The sequence below is a fragment of the Prionailurus viverrinus genome, chromosome X, assembly GCF_022837055.1.
Source record: "Prionailurus viverrinus isolate Anna chromosome X, UM_Priviv_1.0, whole genome shotgun sequence".
Lineage (NCBI taxonomy): Eukaryota > Metazoa > Chordata > Mammalia > Carnivora > Felidae > Prionailurus > Prionailurus viverrinus.
The window spans coordinates 64,829,327-64,852,339 of NC_062579.1; the positions used below are offsets into that span (position 1 = coordinate 64,829,327).

At 35.6% G+C, this 23,013-nt stretch overlaps 1 protein-coding gene across 1 annotated transcript in view; it reads left to right on the forward strand.

The window, feature by feature from the left end:
• Positions 1-23,013, forward strand: part of DACH2 (dachshund family transcription factor 2) — an 813,312-nt gene that overhangs the window by 461,954 nt on the left and 328,345 nt on the right. The window lies entirely within an intron of this gene.

Genomic DNA, 23,013 nt, shown 5'->3' on the forward strand with positions numbered 1-23,013 from the left:
CACTATGATAAATAGCATACCCCTAAAAACACCACTTTCATAATTTAGCATTGAACTTTTTTATTCTCTGTAAAAGAGCTTAATAATGCATGAAACACTTAAAATAAGCTTAATATTTCTTTAACTGAAACTTTAAAAATCAGTAAAGTTATTACATGGTAAAAAATGAAAATGAACTTAATGATAATGTGATATTTATACCTTTAATAACACAAAATTTTATAAAGCACCTACTGTATTTGAGTATTATGTCTAAGGTAATAAAAATTATATGAGTATCAGTACTTGCCTATAGTTGAACTAGAGAGAAGGACATGTAAACTAATAATTATAATAAAGTATGATATAGACAATAATACAAATACATACTGGGTGCTTTAAGATCATAGAAATGGGAGAAACTAAATCAATTTAGTAAGTTGGGTAATACACACAGGGATGGAAACTTTGGAGCTATGTTTTGTAGACTGAGTTTTGGATAGAAGGTAAATCAGTAGAAAAACATTCTAGGCAGAGAGGAGACTGTAGACAGATATACACTGATGAGAAAGAGCCTAGTGTGGGGAAATATCAATTAAGGCGAAGAGACTAGAGAAGATATTTGAGGTGGGAGACTCATAGGCAATATGTTTAGAATAGAGAGGGTGGGAAAAGCCAACTTGTGAACGTAGCTTTTTATTTATCAGGTTTAGCAGTTTAGGATTTTCCCTATAGACCAGTGGTGTCTTTCAAGGACTTTCCTTATTGCTGCCATGGAATTGGGGAAGTACTTCCAGAATCCCCACTTTTGCCTCAGAATATTATATATTCTAGTTCACATAAGATTTTGTTTAAATTTTTAAAAAGTCTGTTGTAGATAAAAAGAACCACTGCTAAGAAACGGTAAATGTTCTAAAAACAATTATTGTGGAGTTTAAGTAGCAATGAAAGCAACAAAAGGAAGGAAGGTCACTTGTTACAGTTCAGGGGAAAAATACTAAGGACTGGAACTAAAGAAAGTTCAATACAATGAAAAAGATATTTAGAATGGCTTAGTAATTATAATTAATCACACTTGATAATTGACAAAAATGGAGAGTGAGAGGATGAAGTCTAGGATAATTCATGTCTAGCCTGGGTAACAAGCTGGATGATGGTGTCATCCAAGACAGAGAATTTAGGAAGAGACACAGGTTTTGGGGGTTAGAAAATGATTTTTTAGAGTACATATTTATAAACAAATTCTCAATTTTTCCTGTGCATATAACAGAATATAGAAGGGATAACAGTGCCTGAAATATATCTTGGTGCTCAATAAATGATAATCTATTTCTTGACTTATAAAATAAAATACATTGATAGAGCCTAGAAATAGTACCGTGTAAATAATCAGACCCACGTTCTGATTTTGAGGGAATGTGTAGATGAAAGAAAAAAAAGGATTTTTAGGGGTGCCTGAGTGGCTCAGTCAGTTAAGTGTCCGACTTTGGCTCAGGTCATGATCTTGCTATTCTTGGGTTCGAGTATGGCATTGGGCTCTGTGCTGACATCTCAGAGCCTGGAGCCTGCTTTGGCATCTGTGTCTCCCTCTCTCTCTGCCCCTCCCCAACTTGTGCTCATTCTCGCTCTCTCTCTTTCTCTCTTTCAAAAATAAATAAATATTAAAGAAAACAGAAGAAAAAAGGATTTTATTTTATTCTTTTTGGTCTTATTTATTTATTTATTTTTATATAATTTATTGCCAAATTGGTTTCCATACAACACCCGTGCTCATCCCAACAAGTGCCTTGAAGTTAATGTACTCTTGAGTAAACTATATCTGTTATCTGAAGAAAATCAGTAATATATGTTAAATTCTTATTATATACCAGGCATAAGTGTTAAGTGTTTTATATGCACTTCATTTAATCTTCACTGTAGCCTTATGGATTTAGTCTTCATTTTTCAAGTGAACAATTTATGGCTCACTGAGTTTACATTAATTGCTTAAGGTCACAAAGCAATTGAGTGGCAGAATTGGATTTCAGACCCAAGTCTTTTAAACTCCAGAGTCCATTCTCTTTCCTCATCTTCACGATGTCATATAGTACATGTGAGAATTCAGTCTGAGGCTTTCACCTTCTCCTAATTTACTTGGCATATATATTTCATTTTTCTTAGAGCCTCCTTCCTTGCATTATTAGGGCCTTGGCCTTCCTCCTACAGCTTGGATTTATCACACTGAGAGCCAATGAGAGAAAAATCCTCAATTCTTAATTCTTTGCTTGTTCCTAGAATGAAATGATAGAGATAGATAAGATATTGAGTGGGGAAAGGCATGAGCATTTCTGTCTAAAAGACAAAAAGTAGAGAAAAAAACATTAAATAGGGGGAGATGGAGGAATCTTCACAGCTCAATAGTAATTCCTCTCCTTAATTTACATGACTTTATTTTACAAGCCAAAGAATATTCTACTCACCTATAGTCAGATGTAAGAAGAAAACGTTGTGTAAAACCAAGTGGAAATAATTCTAGGATTATGCATTATTTTGGATTAGACATACCACTTCACTCCTCCATTAACAAAGATAATTGACAATAAACTCTCAATTTAGCTACCAACAAATTTAATATTTGACATTATACTTACTATGCCTTTCAAGCTTAACTTTCATTAATTTCATTAATTTTATTTATTTATTTTAAGTTTTATTTGAATTCCAGTTGATTTTTTGTAGTTTCAAGTTTTTATTTCAATTCCAATTAGTTAACATACAGTGTAATATTAGTTTGTGGTGTAGAATTTGGTGATTCATCACTTATACACAACATCCAGTACTCATCATAGACAGTTGCTATTTGTAATACAATCTGTTATGGATTGAGATTCATCCTCACCCTTCCCCCACAACGATTATTGAAATATTTTACAATACTTTTAGTTCCAGGTACTTGTGTCTCAAAATATTTTTTTGTAAAGAAAGATACAATGTTATACAGTTGTGTGTAATTTTATATACAACATACAAATTAATTATTGAAAAGAGTCTGCTGGGGCGTCCTGTTTCAGTATCATATGTGTGGAGAAGACCCTCTGAATCCTGCTAAATTTGCCTAAGTAACGGAACTTGTTCTATATTTGTTTGTATCATTTCTTTCCATTCATAACCTAAATATGGTGTCTAAAGGTAACAATATAGAATGATCAAGTTGTCTCTTTTAAGATATTATGATGTTTTTTTTATGTTACTTTTGTTTTTAATTTGTTGTTTTCCCCCAGCAGTTGCCAGCAAAAAACTCATGTAAAAAGGATTAGAAATGGTTAAGACGTCATCATTTGATTTATTTAAGAAGAGTTCTCAATTTATTAATATAGCTTGATATATACATCTTTAAAAATGCAAAATAATATCAAGTGTGCCATATTGTTATATCTGCTTAGCATAAAGGTAATTTCTTTTACTTTGTATTTTCATATGATTTTATTTCCTTTTCTGATGTAATTTTTTTTTTCATTTCAAAGATGTTCATTTTCTTCTTGGCTATATTTCCCCTATATAATGGAACCTGATTCATTCAAGCTCCTCTAATTCAGGATTTGAGATAATTCGGACAGTGGCTATACTAAAGTCTCCAATATTAATAAAAATACCTTAGCAAACAAAACTATAAACAAGAAAGAAATGTACATGGGTGTGAGTAAGTGCATTGGTGTAGGGTTAAAAAACTTGAGAGGTTTAAATTTACTTAGGGACCTAAAGACTACTTCAGCAAGATCTGATTCTTTATAAATAATCAACATACGTACTATTGAAGATAGGTTTTTTTTTCACTAAAGTAGGACCCATAGGATCTATTCTTAAAAATATTGCCTGATATTCATTTAGATATTATTCCTATGTAACTATAGATAGATATAGTATCTATATCTATTTCTATTAAATATATATATTAAGATTATATATATTAATATTTCTATTATATATATTCACTCTTTTTATTTAACATATATCTATTGAGTATATTGAGCATTTATTCTGCACCAAACAATATGAGAGAAAATTATAACACCTTAAAATAAAATGCATTTTGTGAGTCAGAGTTTTTCCAAATTTCATCCAGCCTTTTCCTTAGTTATTACAAAATGATGAAGTTTGTGTTTTACCTTCATATATTGAACTGCTTGATGTTCTGAACATCTCATGTCTCTCTCTTGGTTCCTATTGTTCAATTCACATCATAATTATTCATAGTACATTAATACATAGTAATCTTATTTTCTGGTATTTTTTCAATAAAATCTTTTGGTCTATTAAGGGAAAAAGGAGAAGGAATACTATCCCCATCTTTCTCTGCAGCTCTGCAGAAGTACTAATATCCTTGGATCACACTGAAGGGATGGATTACCTATGTATGCCTTTGAATTTCCCAAAAGATGACTGCTTGCTTTTCTTCAGCTTATGAAGCATTTCAAATAGATGTGGAATTTGGCTTGAGAGAGATTTAAACTGGCAACTTACAAAGAAGTAATATAGTGCTTTAGATGAAATTCTGTAGTGTTCATTTCCTAAAAGGTAGCAGATTCTTCAGTTTTGTTTATTTTTTATTATATTTTTTATTTTGATTCTAGCTCTATTGTGGGAAAATATTTTCAGGAATTTCAGCTCAAGTCTCTGGTGAAGAGACCAGTCCACAAACCAGTGAAGATAAAATGCAGTAATAGTGGCTACAGCACTCAACTCAGAATTGGCAGAACCATAAGTAGAATCATGCCAAGTCTTGGCAGTGTGATGCCAACTTTATGATATGATCATAACTTCAATTATCCTGATACCACTTTTGAATTAGTGTCCCTTCTTTTTCACAATACATTTCATATTCTCACTCAGTTTGGAGGCTAAGAAGTGGTCTTAAGGAGCACAGAAAGGTCCTAGGCTTTTCTTTTATCAGTGTAAAAAGGAAAGCTCAATCTAGAAAAAAAATCAACCTTTTGATGTTTGATTTAAAACATGCCTGTTTATATGACTTTCCTTGGGTTTTTCAATGAGCATTATTGTAAAGTATGCTTCATATCACACAAATGGTACCTGCTTTTATGTCATTAGATTTTCTTAGTTATTTCTTGTGTGTTCAGGAAGACTATTGGCCTAGTAGGAACCAGAGGTTGAATTACTAATATTTTCTAACATAGAGTGCAGTTTAGACTTAATATGCAATTTTACTTTCTTTACTAAATAAAAAGCTTAACTACATCAGTTTGATAGCAAGAACCCCATTCATTCTATTAGTTGAATCTGGGTTTCCCAAATCTCAATTTCTTTGTTAATTTTTTTTCTATATGTGTTCTAAATATTTTAATATAAAAATGTCTCCACCCAATTGTTTTTAAACTTCTGTAAATTATTTTCGTCCTGCATGAGAGTCTCACAGAGCAGATTCCTTTGCTGATTTTCAATGTAGACAGATGGGAAAACTTTGAATTTAAGCAAACCTTACAGGATGGTGGTTGTGGTGATGATGATGATGATGGTGGTGGTGGTGATAATTTAAATAATGCTTTTATAAAGCACTTCTATATCTTTAATGTAGCTCTATGTGTATGCATATACCTAAACTTTAACTTTCAAAAGAATGATTTTAAAATTTTTTCTCATTTGATCTTTTCAGCAATCCTGTAAAGTTAGCGTTAATATTTCTGTCTAACAGATGAATAAAATGAGTTTTCAAAAGTTAACTGAGTTGCTTCAAATGTGAGAGACAGTAAAGTATGAAGCCAAGTCTCTTGATCATTAATTTATTTTTCCCCTTTTCAATATTTATTTTACTTTATTTTTTAAGTTTTAATTTAAGTCCTAGTTAGTTAACATACAGTGTAATATTAGTTTCAGGTATAAAATACAGTGATTCAACACTTCCATACAATGCCTCATGATCATCACAAGTGCACTCCTTAATTCTAATCACTTATTTAACCCATCCCTCCATCCACCTCCCCTCTGGTAACCATTCGTTTGCTCTCTATAGTTGAGTCTTGACCATTAATTATAAAAGCTGAGATCTCTTGAGCATTAATATCATAATTTTATAAATACACGGAACTACATCTCTCATGCAAAAGCTTGGTGTTGAGAATTTAGGCTGTAAATCATTATGGTTGTAGTTTTCAGAACTACTTAGGTATGAGAGATAAGATGTCAGGTATGTCAGAATAGGAATTCCTGGAATAATCCATGTAATTAACTGTTGGTGACTGCATAACTTCAATAAAATAAAACCTTGATGTTTTCCTTTACTTTTTTAAATCATTTTTATAGTATTTTATAGTGTGGGAAGCTAGTATAATTAGATGTGTCTATAATTTTTCTTTCCAAAGAGTATAAAAACAGTCTTCTGAATGACTGCAACCTACTTTTCCTGTAAAGAAAGGTAACAGTTATAAATTGTTCCTGTTGTGACAATTCTTGAGTAAATAACTTTGATATGTATGGATTGAATTAATATGGTCAAGTTAATGAGAAATACAAATGTTGCCAAACTCCACGAGTTTGAGTGCAATGTTATTTTTCATTTACAGTTCTAACTTCCATCTGTGTTTAGAGGATCACTGATGACTACACACTGTCATTGTGTTAAGTGATATATCCCACATTGCCCTGCTTTCCATCTAATCAATCCTCAAACCATCCCCAAATGAGATCTTATAAAAATCACAAAGTCACAGCACACCTGTATCATTCATATGAGGACTTTAGGAGACAAAACAGATGAACATAAGGGAAGGGAAACAAAAATATAAAAACAGGGAGGGGGACAAAACAGAAGAGACTCATAAATATGGAGAACAAACTGAGGATTGCTAGAGGGGTTGTGGGAGGGGGGATGGACTAAATGGGTAAGGGGCATTAAGGAATCTACTCCTGAAATCGTTGTTATACTATATGCTAACTAATTTGGATGTAATTAAAAAAAATAAATTAAATTTAAAAAATCACAAAGTCACAAGGCAAATCTAGTGTATTGTAGAAAGACACATTCGCATCTCTAGGGCTCACATCCAACTTCATTTTCCACATCACACAGAATTTCCATAAAATGAAATACACAACTCTTCACCTACTACATGTATCATTTCTTCAGTGCCTGGTCTTTATGCTGACTTACTTTTCCCAGGGGAGAAATCATACATTTAAATAGCACAGTAAAACTTTCCATTGTATAATATGCTTGAAAGATGATAAGCTGCCTCGTGACTACTTTATTTTATTGGATTCAGTAGATGGCTGTATTGAAATAACTCATTATATTAAAGTGTGTAGTTAGGAAAACACACTAAGTATCAATAATTTAAGGAATACTACAAAGCAAAAATAAGTTTCTTATCATTTCCTATTAAAGTGATAGAGGATAATAAGAGTTAAAATCTACAGGCATCACCTTCATATTGTGACTAGAAATGAGTAACAAAACATAGCCTTGATACATAGTGCCCAACTACAAAAAAATCTATAGGTCATAAGATATTATGCCTCTGTTATCAACCCAAAGTTGAGTGTAGGGGTTGGTTACTGTAGTGTTGGTGGTGGTGAAAATTTTTTGTGTGACCTCTGGCCCCCATTTTGCAATGTATAAACTTTGGATCATGTTGTCAACTCATTTTCTTTATATTTAATATAGGTAAAATCCTGAGAGTTCGCAAAAATTTTCATTGTACACTTGTACACATGACTGAATCAATATAGACAGTACCTTTGTATTGAGCTTAAAAATGTTATTAGTGTATGCTTTTCCTTTCATGAGTGCTCTCACTAATTTTAATGTACAGCTGAAAGTGCCAGGTAATAGCTTTTTAAATCTTTATATAAAATGAATATGGGTTAGTAAATAATTTGATATACTCCTTGTATATAATCGCTAAAAATAAAAAGTAGAATTCCCTTGCCTTTGGAGATGTGTCAAGTAAGAAATTGCTATGGCTTGGTTCAGAGAGGTTTTTTCCTGCTTTCTCCTTGAGGGTTTTGATGGTTTCCTGTGTCAGATTCAGGTCCGTTATCCATTTTGAGTTTATTTTTGTGAATGTTGTAAGAAAGTGGTCTAGTTTCATTCTTCTGAATGTTGGTATAATTATACAGTATTTTATTCATATATTTCCCTCTTGTAGTTTAAAGTGATATAGAATACAAAATTATGGAAAATTATGGAAAAGAAGAGGAAAAAATATTGGATCACAAATGTAGACTTAGGGAACTCAGTCACTCCATAAAGTATAATAACATTTGCACCATAGGAGTCCAAAAAGAAGAAGATAGGGTAAAATTGGCAGAAGGTTTATTTGAGCAAATTATAGCTGAAAACTTCCATAATTCTATAATCTTGGGAATTATCTAGACATCCAAATCCAGGAGGCACAGATAACTCCCATCAAAATCAACAAATGCAGGCCAACACCAAAACATATTATAGTAAAATTTGAAAAATTCAAAGGTAAGGAAATAATTTTGAAAGCAACAGGGAAAATAAATCCCTAACCTACAAGGGAAGACAAACAAGTTTAGAAGCACAGCTAACTATTGAAACTTGCAGATCAGAAGGGAGTATCATGATATATTCAAAGTAGCAAATGGGAAGAATGTGCAGCCAAGAATACACTTTCCAGCAAAGATGTTATTCAGAATAGAAGGAAATACCAAGGGTTTCCCAGACAAACAAATCTAAAGGAGTTCATGACCACTAAACCATCCCTGAAAGAAATATTAAAGGGGGCAGTTTGAGTGAGAAAGAAAGAACAAATGTGATAAAGACTAGGAAGGAACAGAGAATATCTCCAGAAATACTAACTTTACAAGTAACACAATGGCATTAAATTCATATCTATCAATAATCACTCAATGTAAATCATCTAGTGCTCTAATCAACAGACATTGGGTATCAGAATGGATGAAAAAGCAAGACCCCTGTTTATTTTGCCTACAAAGACTCATTTTAGACCTAAGTTACCTGTAGATTGAAAGTGAAAGAATGGAGATCCATTTCTCGTGAAGATGGACATCAAAAGAAAGTCTGAGTAGCCGTACTTATATACAATGAACTAGATTATATGGCTGTAACAAGAGATAAATAAGGCACTATATCATAATAAAGAGGTCTATGCAATAAAAATAACTAACAATTGTAAATATTTATGCCCCAAACTTAAAACACCCAAATATATAAATCAATCAATAACAAACATAAAGAAACTCATTGATAATAAGACAATAATTGTATGGGACTTAAGCACCTCCCTTACAGCAATGAACAGGTCATCTAAGCAGAAATTCAACAAGGAAGCAATGGCTTTGAATGACACCCTGGGTCAGATGGACTTCACAATTACATTCAGAACATTTCATCCTAAAGATGGAGAATATACATTCTTTTTTAGTGCACGTGGAACATTCTCCAGAATAGATCATATACTGGGTCACAAATCAGGCCTCAACAATTACAAAAAGACTGAGATCATACCATGTATATTTTCTGACCACAACACCATGAAACTTGAAGTCTACCAGAAGAAAAATTTGGGAAGACCACAAATTCAGAGACTAAAGAACATCCGAGTAAAGAATGAATGGATTAACCAGGAAATTAAAGAAGAAATTAAAAAATACATGGAAGGAAATGGAAATGAAAGCACATTAGTCAAAAACCTTTGGGATGCAGCAAAAGTTGTCAGAAGAAGAAAGTATATAGAAATAGAGGCCTACATCAAAAAGCAACTAAAGTCTCAAATGCACAACCCAACCTTACACCTCAGGAAGCTAGAAAAGGAACAGAAAATAAAGCTAAAAGCCTGCACAAGAATGGAAATAATAAATATTAGAGCATAAATAAATGATATAGAATAAAAAACAACAGTAGGACAAATCAATGAAACTAGGAGCTGGTTCTTTGAAAGAATTAATGAAATTGATAAACCTCTATCCAGACTACTCAAAAAGAAAAAAGACAAAAATAAATCATGAATGAAAGAGGACAGTTAACAGTGAACACCCTGGAAGTACCAACAATTATGAGTATATTATGAAAAATTATATGCCAAAAAATTGGGCAAGCTGAAAGAAATGGGTAAATTCCTAGAAACATATCAACCATCAAAACTGAAACAGGATGAAATAGAAATCCTGAACAAACCAGCAACCACCAAAGAAATTTAATCAGTAATGAAAAATCTCCAAACAGAAGTCCAGGGATGGATGGATTTCCAGGGGAATTCTACCAAACATTTAAAGAACAGTTAATAACTGTTCTTATAAAACTGTTCCAAACAATAGAGATGGAAAGAAAACTTAGAAACTCATTCTACAAGGCCAATATTACCTTGATTCCAAAACCAGATAAAGAACCCACTAAAAAGGAGAAACGCAGGCCAATATCCCTGATGAACATGGATGCAAAATTTTCAATAAGATACTAGCAAATCAAATCCAACAGTACATTAAATGAGTTCTTCACCACGATCACGTGGGATTTATTCCTGGACTGGAAGAGTGGTTTAATATTCACAGATCAATCAATGTGATACACCACATTAAGAAAAGAAAGGATAAGAACCATAAGATCATCTCAAAAGATGCAGAAAAAGCAGGTGACCAACTATAGTATCCATTCTTGATAAAAGTTCTCAGCAAAGTATAGAGGGGACATACCTTAACATAATAAAGGCCATATATGAAAGACCCACAGCTAATATAATCCTCACTGAAGAAAAATTAAGAGCTTTTTCTCTACCATCAGGAACAAGACAGGGATGTCCAGTCTCACCACTGTTATTTAACATAGTACTGGAAGTACTATCCTCAGCAATCAGACAAGAAAAAGAAATAAAAGGCTTCCAAATCAGCAAGGAAGAAGTCCAACTTTCACTATTTGCAGATGGCATGTTGCTCTCTATATAAACTCAAACGACTCCTTGAAAACATTTCTAGAGCTGAAACACAAATTCAGCAATATCACAGGATACAAAGTCAACCAGCAGAAATCTGTTGCATTTCTATACACCAATAATGAAGCAGCAGAATAGAAATCAAAGAACCAATCCCATTTACATGCAACAAAAGCCACAAGAAAACTAGGATAAACCTAATCAAAAAGGTAGAATATCTGAAGTCTGCAAACTATAGAACACTGATGAAAGAAATTGAAGAAAATACATAGAAATGGAAAAACTTTCTATGCTCATGGATTGGAAAAACAAATATTGTTAAAATGTATATACTACCGGGGCACCTGGGTGGCTCTGTTGGTTAAAGCTTCCGACTTCGGCTCAGGTCATGATCTCGTGGTTTGTGAGATTGATCCCCGTGTCAGGCTCTGTGCTGACAGCTCAGCGCCTGGAGCCTGCTTCGGATTCTGTGTCTCCCCATCTCTCGGCCCCTCCCCTGCTCATGCTCTGTCTCTGTCTCTCAATAATAAATAAATGTTAAAAAAAATTTAGGAACAAAATGTATATACTACCCAAAGTAATCTATACCTTTTGTGCAATCCATATCAAAATACCACTAGCATTTTTCTCAGAGCTAGAACAAACAACCCTAAATTTTGTGTGGATCCAAGAAATACCTTGAATAGACAAAGCAATCTTTAAAAAGAAAAGCAAAGTTAGAGGCATCAGAATTCCTGACATCAAGCTATACTACAAAGCTGTAGTGATCAAGACAGTAAGGTACTGGCACAAAAATAAACACATAGATCAATGGAACAGAATAGAAAACCCAGAAATGGACCCACAGCTATATGCTCTACTAATGTTTGACAAAGCAAAGAATATCTAACAAAAAAGACAGTTTCTTCAACAAATGGTGTTGGAAACTTGGACAGCAAAATGTAGAATGAAACTGAACCACTTACACCCTATACAAAAATAAATTCAAAATGGATGAAAGACATAAATGTGAGACAGGAAACCATCAAAATCCTACAGGACAACACAGGCAGCAACCTCTTTGACATCTTAGAAAATTCTTAGTAGACATGTCTCTGGAGGCGAGGGGGACAAAAACAAAAATGAACTACTGGACCTTCATCGAGAGTGAAGAAAACAATCAACAAAAGTAAAAAGCAAACTATGGAATGGTAGAAGATATTTCCAAATGAGACATCTGATTAAGGGTCGTTTCCAAAATCTATTAAGAGCTTATAAAACTTAACACCCAAAAAGCAAATAATCCAGTGAAGAAATGGGCAGAGGCATGAATGGAAATTTTTCCAAAGAAGATATATAGATGGCTAACAGACACATGAAAAGATGCTCAACATAACTCATCACCAGGGAAATACAAGTCGAAATTACAATAAGATATCACTTCACACCTGCCAGAGTAGCTAAAGTCAACAACACAGGAAATAGGTGTTTTAAGGATACGGAGAAAGAGGAATATTTTGCACTGTTGGTGGGAATGCAAACTGGTGAAGCCACTCTGGAAAACAGTATGAAGGCTCCTCAAAAAGTTAAAAACAGAAGTATTCTTCCATGCAGCAATTGCAATACTAGGTATTTACTCACAGGATATAAAAATATTTATTCAAAGGGACACATGCACACTGCTGTTTATAGCAGCATTGTCAACAGTAGCAAAAACATAAAGGGAGTCTAAGTGTCCATTGACTGATGAATTCATACGGAAAATGTGGTATATATACACAATTGAATATTACTCAGCCATAAAAATAATGAAATCTTGCCATTTGCAGTGATGTGGATGGAGCTAGAGTGTATTTTGTTAAGGGAAACGAGTCAATCAGAGAAAACGAAATACCATCTGATTTCACTCATGTGGAATTCAAGAAACAAAATAGAACATAAGGGAAGGGTGTAAAATGAGAAGAGACCACCATAAGAGACTCTTAACTATAGAGAACAAACTGAGGGGTACTGGAGGGGAGGTGGGAAGGAGATGGGCTAAATGGGTAATTGATTAAGGAGAGAACTCGTGGTGAGCACTGTTACATGTCAGTGAGTAATCACTAAATTTGACTGGAACCGATATCATACTGTATATTAACCAACTAGAACTTAAATAAAAACTTGAAGGAAATGAAGAAAAATGTCCAAAGTATTTTCCACCTGAAAAAAAATTTTAAGAATTTAAAGAAATGCATTCTTTAACAACCTATCCCTGAAACCTGAATTCAAGTATTTGCACCAAATACTGTCTCCTGTTCAACAGTTAATCCGTAAAGAAAGTTATACTTTGTTTAATCATGTGACCTTAGTATAAATGTGTATCCATTTCTACATTAAGTATAGATTTATAGTTGATGAGAATGGAGACTGAGGACCAGGGTGAAGGAGACATCCTTTGGTTTGTTCTGTGCAGCATTGTGGACCTTGACATTTTGAGGCAAAGCAAAAGAACGGGTGGAGACAAGAAGCAATAATAAAGTGGAAAGGTGACCAAAATGACCTATTCCTATTTCACAATTTATTCTAGGGTCAGCCTAAGGTATAAATAGATAAATATTCGAAAGCTGAAAGTTAGAGTTATGTTTTGTGATTTTGTTGTTTTACACAGTTGGCTTTTTAATCAAGGATTGCACTTGAAAACTGAAATAGAGGTTTCTTGGAAAAAGAACCAAATTCAATAGTTGTGTTTGAAATCATTTGTAGGAAGGGCTTTATGAAAAGGGCATACCATAGCCCCTTGGGCTTAGATACCTTGGTCACAATGGATAAAAGACCTAATTGGGAAATAAGAACAAAAATTAACTATTGGATCTTTATCAAGATTAAAAAAACCTGCACAGTGAAGGAAACAATCAATAAAAATAAAAGGCAGCCTACCAAATGGGAGAAGATATTTGCAAATGATATATATGATAAAGGGTTAGTATCAAAAATCTATAAAGAACTTATGAAACTCAACACCCAAAAAACAAATAATTCATTAAAAATATGGGCAGAACACATGAATAGATCTTTTTCAAAAGAAATATCTGGATGGCTAACAGACACAGGAAAGGTGCTCAACATCACTCATCATCAGGGAAATACAAATCAAAACTATGATGAGATACCACATCACACCTGTCAGAATGGCTAAAACGGACAACACAGGAAATAAAAGATGCTGGATAGGATATGGAGAAAGGGGAACCTTTGCACTATTGGTGGGAATGCAAACTAGTGCAACCACTCTGGAAAAATAGTATGGAGGTTCCTCAAAAATTAAAAATAGAACTACCCTATGACCCAGAAATTGCACTACCAGATGTTTATACAAAGGATACATAAATACTGATTCTAAGTGGCACATACCTTCTATGTGTACTAACAATTATTAACAATAGTCGAATTATGGAGAGAGACCAAATGTCCATAGACTGATGAATGGACAAAGGAGATGTGGTATACATATACAACGGAATGTTACTCAGCCATCAAAAAGAATGGAATCTTATCATTTGCAGCGACGTTAGTGGAGCTAGAGTGTATTTTCCCAAGTGACATAAGGCAGGCAGAGAAATACAAATACCGTATGATTTCACTTAAATGTGGAATTTAAGAGACAAAAGAAATGAACATTGAGGACTGCAAAAGAAGAGAGGGAGGCAAACCTTAAGAGATTCTTAACCAGAGAGAACAACTTGAGGGGTGCTGGACATAAGGTGGGTTGGGGGATGGGCTTAAATAAGTGTTGAGTATTAAGGAGGATATTTTTTGTGAAGAGCACTGGGTATTATATGTAAGTGATGAATCACTAAATTCTACTCTTGAAACCATTATTCACCTATATGTTAACTAGAACAAAATAAAAACTTTAAAAAATAAAGAAAGGTAATATTAAAAAAAGACCTAATATAGTTTCCCTGGAAACACTCATAATATATTACACCTGATTGTGGAATTGTGCATTGAAATAAAAGCTTAATTAAGGCAATTAGATAAATGATTATTAAATGGTAAAGAACATTGTCCTTAAACTGTGAGAAATGTAATGTATTCCATCACACTGTCAAAGTAAAATAGAAGTTTGAAGTCAAACATTTTCTGGTGTATATTTTAGTGAAGAAAGTATGATTTATAGAGTGGACCTTTTAATTTTCATAACTTTTATGCCCATTCCCTTTCAAAAAAAAAAAAAACTTTTGTCCCAGCTTGACGTTTGATATCTACATGTTAGTTTTTCTTTTAGGACCAGAGTATCTGTTGTGTGCTTTGAGAAAGGTAACCAAAATGACTGAAGGCATGGAGAGGCTTGCATATGAAGCAAACTAAAAATGAATAGTACCCTTTAGGCAAGATAGATACAATTTAAAAGGGGATATGATCTAAGTATATTAGTCCATTCAAGACATGCATTTAGTGATTGAAGACCTTTTCACTGGCTTAGAGAATATGAAATAAATATATTGAAGATTAAGGGGGGAATTAGGAGTAATCCTTGAAAACAATTTAGACTGAAAGGAAGAGAGAGAAATGGCTTTTAGGTTTAAATATTTTTTGTCCCAATTGTAGTCCAGTTCAACTCATGTTAGAATTTATTGAGATAACAACTTCATAAAGAGTGGTGAAGAAACCTTCAGGATGTTCATGATAAGACCATTTTTTTTTCTGAAGGTGACATGTATTGGAGTTAATGATCACAGTTTCCCACAAAGTCATCCTCAGGTGTTCTTTTACAGGTAGAAAAAAAAAGGTTTATCTTCACATGACATTGCTTACATTGTTCATTTCTAAAGAGATAGCATTGTTTAAAGAAGGTATGCAAAATAAAAGTCTTTTATTCTTTTTTATGTTTTTTGAGAAATTCCAACTAAAACCATTTATTTCCTTATATATTGGTTTTGTTCATTTGACCAGCAATGATCAATCCTTTAATAACTTGCATTATTCAAATTTATTTTGCATTTAATTTTATATTCATAATTTACAATGAATATTAACTGAAATTTTATATAGCTTCTACTGATAGAGTGTAGTTTTGAAAAAAATAAACAAAAATTAGCTGAAGAGAAAACACATATTTTTCATAATTGTGTTCTTTAAAATCTGAAAAGAACATTACTTTAAAATTATTCCTTCCTGGTCTTTAAGAGGCGGCAAGATGGCGGCTTAGGAGGACGCTGGGCTCACCGCACGTCCTGCTGATCACTTAGATTCCATCTACACCTGCCTAAATAACCCAGAAAACCGCCAGAGGATTAGCAGAACGGAGTCGCCGGAGCCAAACGCAGACCAGAGGCCCACGGAAGAGGGTAGGAAGGGCGGCAAGGCGGTGCGCGCTCCACGGACTGGCGGGAGGGAGCCGGGGCAGAGGGGCGGCTCGCCGGCCAAGCAGAGCCCCCGAGTCTGGCTTGCAAAAGCGGAGGGGCCTGACGGACTGTGTTCCCACAACAAGCGCGACTTAGCGTCTGGGAGGTCATAAGTTAACAGCTCTGCTCGGAAAGCGGGAAGGCTGGAGGACAAAGGGAGGGAGAGCTGCTGAGGCCCCTGACCACAGAGCTCAGTTTGGTGGGGAACAAAGGCGCTCACCAGCGCCATCTCCCCCGCCCATCCCCCAGCCAAAATCCCAAAGAGAACCAGTTCCTGCCAGGGAACTTGCTCGCTCCTAGCAAACACCCAACTCTGCGCTTCTGCGGAGCCAAACCTCTGGCAGCGGATCTGACTCCCTCCCGCTGCCACAGGGCCCCTCCTGAAGTGGATCACCTAAGGAGAAGCGATCTAAGCCTGCCCCTCCTGCCCCCGTGCACCTTGCCTACCCACCCCAGCTAATACACCAGATCCCCAGCATCACAAGCCTGGCAGGGTGCAGTAGCCCAGACGAGCCACACCACCCCACAGTGAATCCCGCCCCTAGGAGAGGGGAAGAGAAGGCATACACCAGTCTGACTGTGGCCCCAGCGGTGGGCTGGGGGCAGACATCAGGTCTGACTGCAGCCCCGCCCACCAACTCCAGTTATACACCACAGCACAGGGGAAGTGCCCTGCAGCTGCTCACCACGCCAGGGACTATCCAGAATGACCAAGCGGAAGAATTACCCTCAGAAGAATCTCCAGGAAATAACAACAGCTAATGAACTGATCAAAAAGGACTTAAATAACATAACAGAAAGTGAATTTAGAATAATAGTCATAAAATTAATCGCTGGGCTTGAAAACAGTATACAGGACAGCAGAGAATCTCTTGCTACAGAGATCAAGGGACTAAGGAACAGTCACGAGGAGCTGAAAAATGCTTTAAACGAAATGCATAACAAAATGGAAACCACCACAGCTCGGCTTGAAGAGGCAGAGGAGAGAATAGGTGAACTAAAAGATAAAGTTATGGAAAAAGAGGAAGCTGAGAGAAAGAGAGATAAAAAAATCCAGGAGTATGAGGGGAAAATTAGAGAACTAAGTGATACACTAAAAAGAAATAATATACGCATAATTGGTATCCCAGAGGAGGAAGAGAGAGGGAAAGGTGCTGAAGGGGTACTTGAAGAAATAATAGCTGAGAACTTCCCTGAACTGGGGAAGGAAAAAGGCATTGAAATCCAAGAGGCACAGAGAACTCCCTTCAGACGTAACTTGAATCGATCTTCTGCACGACATATTATAGTGAAACTGGCAAAATACAAGGATAAAGAGAAAATTCTGAAAGCAGCAAGGGGTAAACGTGCCCTCACATATAAAGGTAGACCTATAAGACTCGTGACTGATCTCTCTTTTGAAACTTGGCAGGCCAGAAAGAATTGGCACGAGATTTTCAGGGTGCTAGACAGAAAAAATATGCAGCTGAGAATCCTTTATCCAGCAGGTCTGTCATTTAGAATAGAAGGAGAGATAAAGGTCTTCCCAAACAAACAAAACCTGAAGGAATTTGTCACCACTAAACCAGCCCTACAAGAGATCCTAAGGGGGACCCTGTGAGACAAAGTCCCAGAGACATCACTACAAGCATAAAACATACAGACATCACAATGACTCTAAACCCGTATCTTTCTATAATAACACTGAATGTAAATGGATTAAATGCGCCAACCAAAAGACATAGGGTATCAGAATGGATAAAAAAACAAGACCCATCGATTTGCTGTCTACAAGAGACTCATTTTAGACCTGAGGACACCTTTAGATTGAGAGTGAGGGGATGGAGAACTATTTATCATGCTACTGGAAGCCAAAAGAAAGCTGGAGTAGCCATACTTATATCAGACAAACTAGACTTTAAATTAAAGGCTGTAACAAGAGATGAAGAAGGACATTATATAATAGTTACAGGGTCTATCCATCAGGAAGAGCTAACGATTATAAATGTCTATGCGCCGAATACCGGAGCCCCCAAATATATAAAACAATTACTCATAAACATAAGCAACCTTATTGATAAGAATGTGGTAATTGCAGGGGACTTTAACACCCCACTTACAGAAATGGATAGATCATCTAGACACACGGTCAATAAAGAAACAAGGGCCCTGAATGAGACATTGGATCAGATGGACTTGACAGATATATTTAGAACTCTGCATCCCAAAGCAACAGAATATACTTTCTTCTCGACTGCACATGGAACATTCTCCAAGATAGATCATATACTGGGTCACAAAACAGCCCTTCATAAGTTTACCAGAATTGAAATTATACCATGCATACTTTCAGACCACAATGCTATGAAGCTTGAAATCAACCACAGAAAAAAGTCTGGAAAACCTCCAAAAGCATGGAGGTTAAAGAACACCCTACTAACGAATGAGTGGGTCAACCAGGCAATTAGAGAAGAAATTAAAAAATATATGGATACAAACGAAAATGAAAATACAACAATCCAAATGCTTTGGGATGCAGCAAAGGCAGTCCTGAGAGGAAAATACATTGCAATCCAGGCCTATCTCAAGAAACAAGAAAAATCCCAAATACAAAATCTAACAGCACACCTAAAGGAACTAGAAGCAGAACAGCAAAGGCAGCCTAAGCCCAGCAGAAGAAGAGAAATAATAAAGATCAGAGCAGAAATAAATAATATAGAATCTAAAAAAACTGTAGAGCAGATCAACGAAACCAAGAGTTGGTTTTTTGAAAAAATAAACAAAATTGACAAACCTCTAGCCAGGCTTCTCAAAAAGAAAAGGGAGATGACCCAAATAGATAAAATCATGAATGAAAATGGAATTATGACAACCAATCCCTCAGAGATACAAACAATTATCAGGGAATACTATGAAAACTTATATGCCAACAAATTGGACAACCTGGAAGAAATGGACAAATTCCTGAACACCCACACTCTTCCAAAACTCAATCAGGAGGAAATAGAAAGCTTGAACAGACCCATAACCAGCGAAGAAATTGAATCGGTTATCAAAAATCTCCCAACAAATAAGAGTCCAGGACCAGATGGCTTCCCAGGGGAGTTCTACCAGACGTTTAAAGCAGAGATAATACCTATCCTTCTCAAGCTATTCCAAGAAGTAGAAAGGGAAGGAAAACTTCCAGACTCATTCTATGAAGCCAGTATTACTTTGATTCCTAAACCAGACAGAGACCCAGTAAAAAAAGAGAACTACAGGCCAATATCCCTGATGAATATGGATGCAAAAATTCTCAATAAGATACTAGCAAATCGAATTCAACGGCATATAAAAAGAATTATTCACCATGATCAAGTGGGATTCATTCCTGGGATGCAGGGCTGGTTCAACATTCGCAAATCAATCAACGTGATACATCACATTAACAAAAAAAAAGAGAAGAACCATATGATCCTGTCAATCGATGCAGAAAAGGCCTTCAACAAAATCCAGCACCCTTTCTTAATAAAAACCCTTGAGAAAGTCGGGATAGAAGGAACATACTTAAAGATCATAAAAGCCATTTATGAAAAGCCCACAGCTAACATCATCCTCAACGGGGAAAAACTGAAAGCTTTTTCCCTGAGATCAGGAACACGACAAGGATGCCCACTCTCACCGCTGTTGTTTAACATAGTGCTGGAAGTTCTAGCATCAGCAATCAGACAACAAAAGGAAATCAAAGGCATCAAAATTGGCAAAGATGAAGTCAAGCTTTCACTTTTTGCAGATGACATGATATTATACATGGAAAATCCGATAGACTCCACCAAAAGTCTGCTAGAACTGATACAGGAATTCAGCAAAGTTGCAGGATACAAAATCAATGTACAGAAATCAGTTGCATTCTTATACACTAACAATGAAGCAACAGAAAGACAAATAAAGAAACTGATCCCATTCACAATTGCACCAAGAAGCATAAAATACCTAGGAATAAATCTAACCAAAGATGTAAAGGATCTGTATGCTGAAAACTATAGAAAGCTTCTGAAGGAAATTGAAGAAGATTTAAAGAAATGGAAAGACATTCCCTGCTCATGGATTGGAAAAATAAATATTGTCAAAATGTCAATACTACCCAAAGCTATCTACACATTCAATGCAATCCCAATCAAAATTGCACCAGCATTCTTCTCGAAACTAGAACAAGCAATCCTAAAATTCATATGGAACCACAAAAGGCCCCGAATAGCCAAAGGAATTTTGAAGAAGAAGACCAAAGCAGGAGGCATCACAATCCCAGACTTTAGCCTCTACTACAAAGCTGTCATCATCAAGACAGCATGGTATTGGCACCAAAACAGACACATAGACCAATGGAATAGAATAGAAACCCCAGAACTAGACCCACAAATGTATGGCCAACTCATCTTTGACAAAGCAGGAAAGAACATCCAATGGAAAAAAGACAGCCTCTTTAACAAATGGTGCTGGGACAACTGGACAGCAACATGCAGAAGGTTGAAACTAGACCACTTTCTCACACCAGTCACAAAAATAAACTCAAAATGGATAAAGGACCTAAATGTGAGACAGGAAACCATCAAAACCTTAGAGGAGAAAGCAGGAAAAGACCTCTCTGACCTCAGCCGTAGCAATCTCCTACTCGACACATCCCCAAAGGCAAGGGAATTAAAAGCAAAAGTGAATTACTGGGACCTTATGAAGATAAAAAGCTTCTGCACAGCAAAGGAAACAACCAACAAAACTAAAAGGCAACCAACGGAATGGGAAAAGATATTCGCAAATGACATATCGGACAAAGGGCTAGTATCCAAAATCTATAAAGAGCTCACCAAACTCCACACCCGAAAAACAAATCACCCAGTGAAGAAATGGGCAGAAAACATGAATAGACACTTCTCTAAAGAAGATATCCGGATGGCCAACAGGCACATGAAAAGATGTTCAGCGTCGCTCCTTATCAGGGAAATACAAATCAAAACCACACTCAGGTATCACCTCACGCCAGTCAGAGTGGCCAAAATGAACAAATCAGGAGACTATAGATGCTGGAGAGGAGGTGGAGAAACGGGAACCCTCTTGCAATGTTGGTGGGAATACAAATTTGTGCAGCCGCTCTGGAAAGCAGTGTGGAGGTTCCTCAGAAAATTAAAAATAGACCTACCCTATGACCCAGCAATAGCACTGCTAGGAATGTATCCAAGGGATACAGGAGCACTGATGCATAGGGCCACTTGTACCCCAGTGTTCATAGCAGCACTCTCAACAATAGCCAAATTATGGAAAGAGCCTAAATGTCCATCAACTGATGAATGGATAAAGAAATTGTGGTTTATATACACAATGGAATATTACGTGGCAATGAGAAAAAATGAAATATCGCCTTTTGTAGCAACGTGGATGGAACTGGAGAGTGTGATGCTAAGTGAAATAAGCCATACAGAGAAAGACAGATACCATATGGTTTCACTCTTATGTGGATCCTGAGAAACTTAACAGGAACCCATGGGGGAGGGGAAGGAAAAAAAATGAAGAGGTTAGAATGGGAGAGAGCCAAAGCATAAGAGACTGTTAAAAACTGAGAACAAACTGAGGGTTGATGGGGGGTGGGAGGGAGGGGTGGGTGGGTGATGGGTATTGAGGAGGACACCTTTTGGGATGAGCACTGGGTGTTGTATGGAAACCAATTTGTCAATAAATTTCATTAAAAAAAATAAAATTATTCCTTCCTACTTATAGTCAACAGACAAATCGTCCTCTAACAATGTTCTGATCTTTCAAAAATACAGATTTGTTATTATCCCTTGCTTGAAACTCTACTATGCCTTTTCACTGACAGCAAAATGAAGTTCAAATTTCTTAAAATGGAAAGTCTTTCTGATCCTGACTCAGCATAACTTTCTATCATCATCTCCCACAAGTTCTTTCTCAAATATCATGTACTATATAATCTCATTGAACTTGTCTCTATTCTTCAGATACTCTATGTTCTTTCACACATCCATGACTTTGTGTATGCTCTTCCCTCTTGTTTGCATTACTTATGAAGATGAGTAAAACTTCAATATAGAATCTGTCTTGACATGGGAACTTTTGAATTAGTATAGCAAGATATTAATTATATACAGCTATTATAATTTCTTTACAATAAAAATAAAATACTTGAATAGTATGAGCATTTCTATCAATTTACTATGAGTATCAAGTTCTTTCAACAAAATTATTTAATGAATAATTATTGAACACCAATTACATTTTGACTCTTGCAAGCTCTTTGATGTTGCTAATTGTGTGCAATTTTAAGGTTTTTGATTCCAGAATGGCAGGGCCAAGGATTCTAGATAAAGCAAATGATATCTCTGTTATGTCAAATGTATGCAAAAGCAAGAACTTCCATGATGATATCTGTATCAATTTGATTACTTAAAAAAGCCACTGCCAATTTTTGTGGACTCCTAAGAATTACTACACTTGTTCTGCTACCCAGAAAAGTGACTGACAACTGAGACTGTTAAAAGTACTCTAGTATATTGATTCATCTGTTAGTAGATTCCCTACAGCCTTATTATTTTTAATTTTAATTTATTAATTTGAAGGCTAAGTCACTTGTTTATAGTGTCTTATGAAGGAGTTGGGAAGTTATTGCAAGGCAAGGAGAAATAAAAGATGGTGGAAAGGAAAGTACCCTAAGATTAAGGTCCACCACAGTAAGGTTAAAGTGTATGGAGTATGGGAAGGGAGGAAAGGAGTTAATTGACCATTTGTATTTGTCT